We start from the raw sequence: 12,347 nt of genomic DNA on the forward strand, positions 1-12,347 counted from the left end.
CATGGGTGTTCCTTTTTGGCCTCACCATATCCTGCGTTATGTGGGGAGCGGGACCAGAGACCCTGCAGGCCTCCCTGCACGACACCCCCACTGAAAAACTTTTAAGTTTTGTTTCCTATTGAGATTTTACGTTTCCCTTTCCTTAAATTTCCTTTTCCAGAGTTTCTTACCTATCCCCCTGCTTCTTAATTATTTTATAAATCAGTTTCTTAATCATAAACAATAGATTGTTTTTAACCTGAATCATAGAAATCTCCTCCCCCTGCTTTAGGTAATTGCCCTAAAACTGGTGATTTATGCTTGATTGTAATCACTGAAGCCTAATGTTCTTTCCAACCTATTCTGGGCCCGGCTCCTGGACAATAAACGCCACCTGAAGACTGGCTGAATGGCCACAGGCTCTATAGAGCTGACGGATTAGCCATACCCTGCATCAATAGCTTTCAGCTCTGCTCGTTAAGCCAACACTTTTAAATTTATTAACTAAAATCTTTTTCCTCATTCAGGGGCCTTGGGGATACAGGTGATACCCCAGTAAGATTGCCAGTCCCAACCAAAGAAGCCAGCACGGTCTTCCAGGTGGATCTCGAGACCCCTTCTCTCATCTAAGATTCAGATAGGGAGAGAGTTCTGTGAATCCTCAGTAAGTAGGGACAGCTCTACGCCCCTGCCCAGCAGGAAGCAGATACAGAAGAAAAGACCTTCTGTCCCTCAACGTCCCATAGAGATTTTATGGGGATCATGTCACTCAAGGGGAAAAAAAGGTAGGCAGTTAGAGATAGACATCAGGTCTCTGCATTCCTGCACGACCCACAGAACGCAACTGCCCAAAAGACCTCCCCTCTCCACCCAAAACTTCCCATTTTCATTATAATTATCTATCCCTATGAGGAACAAATGGATACAAAATACACAACTAGATTAAACAGGCCACTGACAACTGTGCAGTAAAGGCCACAACGACCTTCATTTCAGCTGGGCTTCATTATACCATCATTATAATATCATACATCATTACAATATCATTCATTATAACAGACTGAATTCTGGGAAGGAACATGTGCAGTCTAAAAAGGTGAGGCAGGGGCAGCCTGATGGCTCAGTTGGTTAGAGCACGAGCTCTCAACAACAAGGTTGCTGGTTCAATTCCCACATGGGATGGTGGGCTGCACACACCCCCACTCCCCCACAACTAAGATTGAAAACAGCTATTGGACTTGAAGGTGAGCTGCGCCCTCCACAACTAGATTGAAGGACAACTACTTGGAGCTGATGGACCCTGGAGAAACACAGTGTTCTCCAACATTCCCCAATAAAATTTAAATAAATTAATTAAATAAAATAAAAAGATGAGGTAATAGCGTCTTGTCAATCACAGGTGTCAATCAAGTGGTCCCACACCCAGAAAGGAACAGCAGTCCATTCTCAAGAAAAAAGGGACAAAAACTCCAACTCCTCACCAGGCCTTTTGAGCCTTTGAACCACAGCCTCTTGAGCCGCATCTTTGTGCTCGGCCTGCTCCTAACTCTTTAGAGTGTACTGTCTCTTCTCATAAACTTCTATTTCACCATTGTTTTTAATTGGGGAATATTGGGTAACAATGTGTTTTTCCAGAACCCACCAGCTCCAAGTCAAGTCGTTGTTTTCAATCTAGTTATGGAGGACGCAGCTCACTGGCCCATGTGGGAATCAAATCGATGACCTTGGTGTTATGAGCACTGAGCTCTAACCACTGGGCTACCCAGCCGCCCCCTCTTTCACCACTTTACCTCTGTGTGTCATTCAATTCTTTGCTCCAAGAACACCAAGAATCTGGACATTGTACTGAGGAGGGTGCACCCCCGGCAACATAGTGGTTAGGATTTCCAGTTTTCCTCCAGGAGGGCTGGGTTCAACCCCCGGTGTGGGAAACAAGCCCAGGCACCACGCCGAGAAGGGCGCCCCTGCTCCAGTAAGAGAAGGAAGAAATGCACATTCAGTGCAGAGGGAACTCTGTTTAGGTCCTGGACACATTACATCATACGTTCAAAAACATATCTGCAATTGTCACCCCAATAAATTTAAAAAATAAATTAAAAAAAACACACATATCTGATGTTACAGAAAATGACCACAGTCGTTTTCTCACTGATCAAATTGCTGAAAAATTGAAACCACTGTTGACTTGCAAGTAACCTCTTTTCTGTGCTTCTGAACAAACAGCAGCATGGTCCACCTGCTCGGCACACTCAGGCCCCACTGTTCACCCCAAATCCACCTCTCGTCCCCTGTGCCTCCTTTACTCCTTCGTCTTCCTCTCCAACATACATTCCTCTCCCCCTTTTCCATCTATTCAATCATCCAGCAGATATGAGTGTCCACCATGTGCCAAGCATTGTGCTGGCAACAGACCAAAACATGGGGGAGATGGGCCCTCCCTGGCCACAGAGCCTTACCACCTAGCATGAGGGCTGCAGAGTCTAGAGCCAACCACCAACGACGCTGCCCACACCTGAGCTCAGGAGATATGGGCAGGAAAAAGGGGTGAGCTTAGTCCTCAGACGAAAAAGTGTGCAGAACCGCAGGTGCAGTGAGCCTTTCCTTAGGGGGCCACAGGCTTAGGTGTGCTGAACCTGGGACTTGATGTCATATGAGTACAGACCCTAAGCGTACCGCTTATGTAACAGGGTGGAATGCTTTTGTTTCTCCCACCTGACTTGCCATAAATCCTAGCTTGCGTTTTTCCCAGGACCTCCAGGATAATAGTTCCTATTGTAGATATGCAAAAACAGCTTCCTGAATAGGTGGGAAAGCTATGCAAAGCCATGATTGTTTATCAAAGATTTACAGGAATGTCAGGACTGGACTCAGATCAGCGGGGGTCAAGAACATCAAGAACAGACTGGGAACAAAGAGGCTTGGAGATTCCCCCTCCCCCTTCCTGGCATCCCACCTCTTGCCCCACCCATTCTCTCTTCTGGTGATATAAGAACCCTGAATTCTGGGCTCTCTGAAGATGGATCTGAGGCACCATCAGGTCTCCCATCTTCTCGGTTGGTGCTTTCTCAACCAATAAACCTTTTCTTATTCCAAACCCTGACATTTTGAGTTTGACCTTTTGAAGCATTGGGCACATAGGGCTTGAATTGGTAACATTTACCTATTTAACCTTATATCTGAGCCTCTTCCTTCTGGGACTAACAACCTTAGCCAACTAACAGGGCAAAAGTCAATGATTTACTCCTTATAAAGCATTTAGCACAGCACCTAGCACCTGGTTGTAGAAACAGTACGTGGGAGCTGGTATTATGATAGGACCTGCCCTGGGTATTACGTGAGCATAGAGGAAGAGGGGTGCCAATCTCCATATTCCACTCTTCCCTTCTGCCCACTTCTCCTCCCTCTGCCATCAGTGTCCTCCAGTTAGAAAGTTAGCACTTCCTAACATGAAAACCAAGAGCCGGAGGTGGGTGCAAATGGAAAACGTGGATCGGCAACAAAAACTGAGCCCCTGATGGCTCCACACCTGGGAGCAGCCCCCTCCAGGAAGCCGTTTTCCACCCCACCCTGACCCTCATGCAGAGCCAGCCCTCCGGGGCGTCTACAGGACCTGTTCCAGATTGAATCACTCTTTGGACAGGTCTTTAGTCCACTCTTCCTGAAGCCCAAAAGGTCATGGCTCCCTTGAGCTGCTGGGGAAAACTGCGCAGAAATCAGAAAGAATCCAGGAAAGAAAAACAGGAAGCAAAATGGAACCAAATGCCAGGAGCTGAACAGATGTTTATTTTGATCCATGTCCAGTTTTAGCAAACCCAAAAAAGAATAAAATGTCCAGGAAAAGGCAAGCTAAAGGGGTGGGGCGAAGGGTGTAGTAATATCAAATTGAGACTCTATGAAAAAACACAAAATTTGATCAATTTATCATAGCACTCAAAAGAATAAATTCCATATAGAATGTAAAAGAAAAAAGAAAAACCATATAAGTACCAGGCAGAAAAAATGGTTGAATTCCTCTGTAACTTAGGTGTGGAGGACTTTGATAATTTTGGCTAAAAATCTAGCTGCAGTTGAGGAGAAAGATTAATAAGTTTGACTGAGACCCAGCAGACTCAGGAAAAGATTTTCACTTCTCCCTTAACTGCCTAAAAGAATTTATTAGGGGCCTGTACCAGGAAGAAAGCTATTACCAGAGAACATTTTTATCTGAAAGATTCTGGGGCTGGGCAGGCCAAACATCTGCTCTTCTTGTCTTCCTGTGATCTGCCCTCCTCCCTGTGAACCCCAGACCCCTACCCCATTCCTTAGCCCCCAATCCTTAGGATGGTACATGAGCCTCAACTGCCTAGCATTGAGTCTCAGGTTTTAATGGACTCCTGTAAGTACATAATGAAATTTGTTTTCCTTCTGTTAATGTCTTCTTTTTTTTTAAAAGATTTTATTGAGGAAGGGGAACAGTGTGTTTTTCCAGGATTCATCAGCTCCAAGTCAAGTTGTTGTCCTTCAATCTTAGTTGTGGACGGCACAGCTTAGCTCCAAGTCTAGTCACTGTGTTCAATCTTAGTTTCTTAGTTGCAGGGCGTGTAGCCCACCATCCCATTCGGGAGTTGAACCGGCATCCTTGTTGTTAAGAGCATGTGCTCTAACTAACTGAGCCATCCAGCTGCCCCTTTGTTAATGTCTTTTATGTCTTTTTTAAAAACTCACAAGTAGGTTTTATTTGTTACCATGAGAAGTCTGAATTTTAAAGAGATTCTTTGACTGGGGATTCATATCCATCAGCTTGTTCAACTGTAGCATCTGTCTCATCCCCAGTAGCTTTTCCAGAACGGCTACCTTCACTATGAAACTCCAGGAGTTTTCCCAGTTCAAACTTGGGCTTCTTCAGCATTTTGACTTTTCTAACAAAGACATCATGGGGCCAGCCGAGAGATAGATTGGCAGGCCTTTCTACGTGTTTTCCAATGCTATCGGGAATCAATTTATTGACCACTTCTTTCAAGTTATTTGTCGGCACCTTTCAGGTCATGATTTCCATCATCTTCTTCCAGATTTGGCGGACCTGTTGATTCTGAGCATAAGAGGTTGTCCGAATCTGATTGTTGCATTTTTGTTTATTTGTCTAATAAAACCAACACAGAATAGACAAAGCAAATAAACATCAGTAGTCTTAACATCAGCATGAGCTTCCATCATGGTCAGCCATTTTTTTACCATGGAGCACGTTTTGTCACAGGTACGATCCAGGCCGTGGACGTGAGTCAGGCAGTTTTGCCCTGAACGTCCTGATCAGCTTGAGTTTCCTACATGCAGCTTCATCGCTCTGCAGGTCAGCGGGGCTCACGTCAAAATCGCAACCTTGAGGCCATCAGATGTGATTTTGGTCCCTTGAGTTCTCATGACTAGTGCTTTTCCAGTATTTCTTAGATTGAACAATGCTGGTGCTTTCACAGCATACCAGTCTTAGACAACGGGTCAGCCACTTTCTTCTTGCCTCCTTTCCTAAGGCACTTGTTCTTGTCCATCACACCGTGCTGCTCAGGGAGCCAAAAGGGTTCCTCTTAATGTCTTACATCAGGTTAATTATTAAACCAGCCGAAGAACCTAGACGAGAAGAAGGGAAAATTTTTCCACCCCTACAAACTCAATTTAAAACGTGCAAGAGACATGAACAATTCACAGAAAGAAATGCAAATGGCTCCATAACATATAAAAGATGTTCAGCCTTCTAAGAAAATGCAAATCAAAACTATAACTAAGTTAATAGTCTTTTAACTATCAGATTGGCAAAACTCCAAGAGTTTGTCAACACACTTTGTTGCCAAAGCCGTGGGCAAACAGCTATTCTGGTACACTGCTGGTGGAAAGGCAAATTGGGGCAACCTTCTAGACGGGAATTTGGTTGGCAATATCCGGCAAAGTTTTATGTGCATCTCCTCTCTGATCCAGCAATACCACTTTTCATAATATACCCCCAAAAAATCACTGGCAAAAATATGGAAAAAGTGATCGCTCCCGTCGCAAGTCCCAGCAGCTGGGGCGGCGGGAGCGGCGCCAAGGCTCTCGGCGCTCGGCCCGCGGGCACCCGGCACGCGCCCGCCCCGCCGCCACGCTGAGCGAGAGGAAGGTCAGCTCCGCCGTGGGGGCCTCGCAGGAGGAGCCCAAGAGATGGGCGAGGTTGTCGAAACCTGCTCCTGCAAAAGTGGAAACAAAGCCCCAAAAAGGCGGCAGGAAAAGATAAATCTGCAGACAAAAAAGTGCAAACAAAAGGGGAAAGGGGAGCAAAGGGAAAACAGGCCTACGTGGCTCACCCAGAAACTAAAGATTTACCTGCAGAAAACGGAGAAGCTAAAAATGAGGAGATTCCGCCTCTGAGGAAGCAGGGGAGAAAGAAGCCAAGTCTGATTAGTATCACACCACGTCTTATCAGTGATCCCGTCTCCCTGCTTCTACAATCCAGAGGAAGATTTCTGTCAACTGGTTTGTAAATGCAAGTTTTCTAGTAGCTCTAGAAACGTTTTTTAAGAAAGAGGAAATTCCACTTCATCCCATTTTTTAAGTGTCAATGCTTTTTTAAAAGAGGTGATATCATTTGCTGGTTGTTTATTTTTTGGTGCAACCAGAAAATGGTGGGACATTGAATATGGGAGGCTTTGATTGTCTTTGGGTGTCAGCTTAACATTCCATAGATGGCGGTAGGTTTTATATCCTATAATACAGAGCATATTAAGTGGCCATTTGGAGTCAGTCGTGCATTTAATAGGTCTTGAACATTTTGAATTATTTCTATTTCCCTGTTTTTGGTAGAATTATTTCCTAAACAAAACCACTCCTTGATCTTGGCTCTCCCTGTCAGGATTTTGTGCACTCTGTAGCACTCTGTATCGTCTTTGGTCGTGGCAGTCCAGTTTTCCTAGTCATTTTGTTAATGTCTAATCCCACCACTATTTCCAGCAGCACAGTTCCCAGTGCCAGGTCTCAGAAGAACAGAAGATCTCAGGAGTCCTGTAGAACTGTTTTTTTTTTCCTCTTGACCAGAGAGTCCTAAAGATGCTGCGGAAAGACCTCACCTACAATCATATCTACGTCAAGAGAACTAGGGCCTTAATGATTTTCAAACCCTGCTGGAAAAGTGCCCATGTTTTCTCTGGAACTGGGATAGTTTGGGAAAGCTATCAAATAATAAAAAGAATGGGAATGAGACACACCTACAGACATTAAATATTTTGCCATGTCACAAATAAACAAAACAGGATCCAAGATGTCAGAGTAGATAAACACCATGCCTGCGTCCTTCCATGAATAAATTAAAATTACAGCTAAATTATAGAACAATCAACCTGGAGAACCATCTGAAGTCTACCTGAACAGAAGTCCTATAACTAAAAATACAAAGAAGAAGCTGCATCGAGACTGGTAGGAGGAGTGGAGACACGGAACAGGCCCCAAACCTCTATGTGATGGTTGAAATCAGGAGGGAAATCTCAGCCGCAGAGGTTCCCCCCGGAGGAGTGAGCAACCCCAAGCCCCCCACACCAGTCTCCTAGCCCAGAGTACAGGTGCTGGGAAGAAGAGCTCCCACAACATCTGGCTGTGAAAAGGAGTGGGAATTTCAACCATTCAAGTGGGACAGAAGGCTGCCAGGAAACCCAGATGTCCTCTTAAATGGCCTGCCCACAGACTCACTTGTTCACAGGCACTCACCTTGGGTTTTAACAGAGGGACAGTGACTTGGGGGGCCTCAGAGACACACAGGGGACAGACTGAGGAGTGTGGCTTCGGGGGAGGACTGGATGACAGTCAACATTTTCTCATTGAGGGGTCCATCTCCCATGCAGCTGTCAATTGGGCGCCTTCTTCCCTATGTTGAGCCTGACCCCATAGGCCAAATATGAATCTGATTGACCTGGTGAGCTCCACTGCTCCACCATGCTGACTCACCTAGGACCCTGCCCTACCCAACTTGTGAACCGCTGGAGGCACTTTCTCTGTGAGCAGCCAGCCCCTCTCTCATTGCACTCTTTCTTGGAAAACTATCGGAATCCAAAGCCCCCAGGCAAGTGGCAACTGGCCTCATTGTGCTCTGAGACTTTTACTGAGTCACTCCAGGCTCAGCATTGGCACTACACCAGAGTCTACATTAACCTGGTGACCACAATTCTTCCCACTCTAGTGACTCCCTGAGATCCTGCCTCACCCAATTTGTGTACTGCACAAGGCTTTATCAGTGGCTGAACCTTCAGGGAGCTGGCAGGTGGCAGCAGGCCTCATGGTGTCCTGGTTTTTTGCAGAGTTACTAGGCCAAGTACTGGTTGTAGCTGTCCTTGGTTCACAGCATGGCCTCCCCATGTACCTCCAGGTTTAACACAGGTGGAAAACAACTGTGGATCACTTTGTATCTCCTACCAGGTAGCTCCCAGCTAGTCACAGGCAGTGGCTGACCTGGGCCTGCACCAGAGTCCCTCCCAAGAGGCCCCAGAACCAACATACTTGGAGGTTGGCTTCAGACCACAGCAGAGCACTGCCCAATTAGCCTCACAAGTGGCAAATGCAAAGGGTGGTCTCAACAGGCACCAGAGCCTACTGGGATGAATCTCATTCAGTGGGTGTAAGCCTCCCACACAGCAGCTCATAGCTGTGTATATAGCCAAACCCCACCGCCAATCAGCTTGAGGGTCAATCCCATCCACTGACCTGCCAAGAGCAATCAAGACTCAACTATAACAGGAGAGCACACACAACGCACACAAGGGACACTCCTGGAGCACTGAGGGCAGGTGATCAGGAAGACTGTGCCACTGGACCCCACAGAACACTTGCTACATAAGGCCACCTGGCCAAGACTGGGACACTACCTAATACATAGAAACAAACACAGAGAGGCAGCCAAAATGAGAAAATAAAGAAATCTGTCCCAAATGAAAAAACAGGAGAAAAATCCAGAAAAATAACTAAATGAAATGGAGGCTAAATAAATAAGAAATGAAGACAAGCAAACTACCAGAGACAGAGTTCAAAACAACGGTTATACAAATGCTCAAGGAACTTAATGAGAACTTCAACAAAGAGATTGCAAGCATAATTAAATGACATAGAAACCATAAAAAAGAACCAGTCAGAAGTGAAGAATACAATAACTGAAATGAAGAATGCACTCACTAGAAGGAATCACCAGCAGACTAGATGAAGCAGAGGATCAAATCAGTGATTGAAAGACAAGGTAACAGAAAACACCCAATCAGAACAGCAAAAAGAAAAAAGAATGGGAAAAGAAATGAGGATAGTTTAAGAGGCCTCTGGGACAACATCAAGCATAACAACATTTGCCTCATAGAGGTACCAGAAGGAGAAGAAAGAAAGCAAGAGCTTGAGAACATATTTGAAGAAATAATGACTGAAAATTTTCCTAACCTGATGAAGGGAATAGACATATAAGTCCAGGAAGCACAGAGTTCCAAACAGGATGAACCCAAACAGGCCCACACCTTGAAACATCATAATTAAAATGGCAAAGATTAAAGACAAAGAGAGAATCCTAAAAGCAGCAAGAGAAAGACAACTAGTAACTTATAAGAGCGTTCGCATAAGACTGTCAGCTGATTTCTCAACAGAAACTTTGCAGACCAGAAGGGATTGGCAGGAAATATTCAACATGATGAAAAGCCAGGACCTACAAACAAGACTACTCTACCAGCAGGGCTGTCATTTAAAATCGAACAACAGATAAAGAGCTTCCCAAACAGGAAAAATGCTAAAGGAGTTCATCACCACCAAACCAGTATTACAAGGAATGTTAGAGGGACTTCTTTAAGATGGAAAAAAAATCAAAATTATGAATAATAAAATAGCAATAACTACATATCTATCAACAATTACTTTCAGTGTAAATGGATTAAATGCTGCAATAAAAAGATATAGGTTGGCTGAATGGATAAGAAAACAAAACCCATATATATGCTGCCTACAATAGACTCACTTCAGATTGAAAGACACACAGAGACAGAAAGTAGAGGGATGGAAAAAGATATTTCATGAAAATAAAAATGAAGAAAAAAATTGAAAACCTGGAGCAGCAAATTTACATAATGTTATTAACCCCCCCAAAAAAAAGCTGGAGTAGCAATACTTATACCAGACAAAACAGACTTTAAAACAAAGCTTATAAGAAGAGACAATGAAGGACCCAGTAATCCCACTTCTGAGTATTTATCCGAAGAAACCCAAAATGCTACTTTGAGGAAACGTGTGCATCCATATATTCATTGCAGCATTGTTTACAATGGCCAAGATGTGCAGACAACCTGGGTGTCCATTGATGGATAAACGGCAGAAGAGTAGGTGGTACATATATACAATGGAATATTGCTAGGCCATGGAAGGGAATGGGTTCTCTCCATCTGCGGCAGTATGGATGGATCTAGAGGGTGTTGTGCGGAGTATGACAGACAGAGAAAGACAGATGCAATGTGATTTCACTTATATGTGGAATCTAAGAACAAAATTAACAACAAAATAGAAACAAAATAGATACAGACATTTTGATGGTTGACAGATGGGAGAGAGGTTGGGGGTGTGGGTAAAAAGAAGGGGAAGAGATTAAGAAGTACAAATTGGTTGTTACAAAGTAGTCATGGGGTGTAGGGTATAGCACAAGGACTATAGTCAATAATGTTGTAATAACTATTATGGGGTCAAATGGATATTAGATTTGTTGGGGTGATAGATGGGAAGTGGTTGGGGGCAGGGTGAAAAAGGTGAAAGCATTAAGAAGTACAAATTTGTAGTTACAAAATAGTCATGGAGATGTAATAGGGAATATATGGTATTATATATTCCCTAGTAACTATGTATAGTGCTAGGTGAGTACTAGTCAGGGGGATCACTTCTTAAATTATATAAATGTCTCAGCACTATGCTGTACACATGAAATTAATATAAAATAATATTGAATGTCAACTGTAATTAATAAATTTAAAAAGGGGGGAAAGGAGAAGGGAAATAAGAAATCCAAAATTCCAGGTGTAAAGCAAATAAGTCATGGGGATGTAATGTACAGCATAATGAATATAGTTAATAATATTGTGATAGCGCAGTCTGGTGTCAGATGGTTTATGGACTTAGGGTAATCACTTCTTTAGGTATATAAATGTTGAATGACTATGGTGTACACCTGAAACTGATGTAATGTTGTATGTTAGTTATATTTTTAATAAAAATCTTTTTCAAAAATACCTTTGTTTCTTCCCAGACAAAAAAAAAAAAAGCTAAAGGAGGAGTTCATCACCAGTATTAGAAGATGTGTTAAAGTGACTTCTTGAAGAAGAAAGAGGAAGAGGAGGAAGAAGAGGAGAAGAAAAAAAAATTATTTTTTAAATATTTTATTGGGGAAGGGGAACAGGACTTTACTGGGGAACAGTGTGTACTTCCAGGCCTTTTTTCCAAGTCAAGTTGTTGTCCCTTCAATCTTAGTTGTGGAGGGTGCGGTTCAGCTTCAAGTTGTTGTCCTTTCAGTCTTAGTTGTGGAAGGCACAGCTCAGCTCCAGGTCCAGTTGCCATTTTTCTAGTTGCAGGGGGCGCAGCCCACCATCGCTTGCAGGACTCGAGGGATTGAACTGGCAACCTTGTGGTTGAGAGCCCACTGGCCCATGTGGGAATCGAACCGGCAGCCTTCAGAGTTAGGAGCATGGAGCTCTAACCGCCTGAGCCACCAGGCTTGCCTGAAAAAATTTTAAATATGAATAATAAAAAGGCAAAAACTACGTACCTATCAGTAATTACTTTAAATGTAAATGAATTAAATGTTCCAATTAAAAGACATAGGGTGGATGAATGAATAAGAAAACAAGACCCTTAATATGCTGCCTACAAGATACTCATTTAGATCAAAAGACACTCACAGATTGAAAGTACGGGATGGAAAAAGATATTTTATGCAAATAGAAATTTAAAAAAAAATCTGGGGTAGCAATAATTATATCAGACAAAATAGACTTTAAAACAAATGCTATAACAAAAGACAGAGAAGGACCCAGTAATTCCACTTGTGGTTATTTATCCAAAGAAACTCAAAACACTAATTCAAAAAGGCACATGCATCCCTACCTTCCTTGCAGCATTATTTACAATAGCCAAGATGTGGAAACAACCTAAGTGTCCATTCATAGATGAATAGATAAAAGAAGAGATAGTGCATACCTATACGTAATGGAACATTACTCAGCCATTAAAAAGAATGAAATGTTGCCATCTGCAACAACATGGATGGACTTAGAGAGTATTGTGCTAAGTGAAATAAGTCAGAGAAAGACAAATATCATATGATTTCACTTCTACTATGTGGAATCTAAAAAACAAACAAACAAAAAAAACAA

The 12,347-nt window shown here is 43.3% G+C and overlaps 1 pseudogene; it reads left to right on the forward strand.

Annotated features, from left to right (window-relative positions):
* The first annotated feature begins 3,425 nt into the window (after nt 1–3,425).
* On the forward strand, nt 3,426–10,310 carry LOC141571781 (non-histone chromosomal protein HMG-14 pseudogene; annotated as a pseudogene).
* Nucleotides 10,311–12,347: the final 2,037 nt, after the last annotated feature.

This window comes from Rhinolophus sinicus, chromosome 2 (genome assembly GCF_057876585.1).
Source record: "Rhinolophus sinicus isolate RSI-liver-muscle chromosome 2, RSI-T2T, whole genome shotgun sequence".
Taxonomy (NCBI): domain Eukaryota; kingdom Metazoa; phylum Chordata; class Mammalia; order Chiroptera; family Rhinolophidae; genus Rhinolophus; species Rhinolophus sinicus.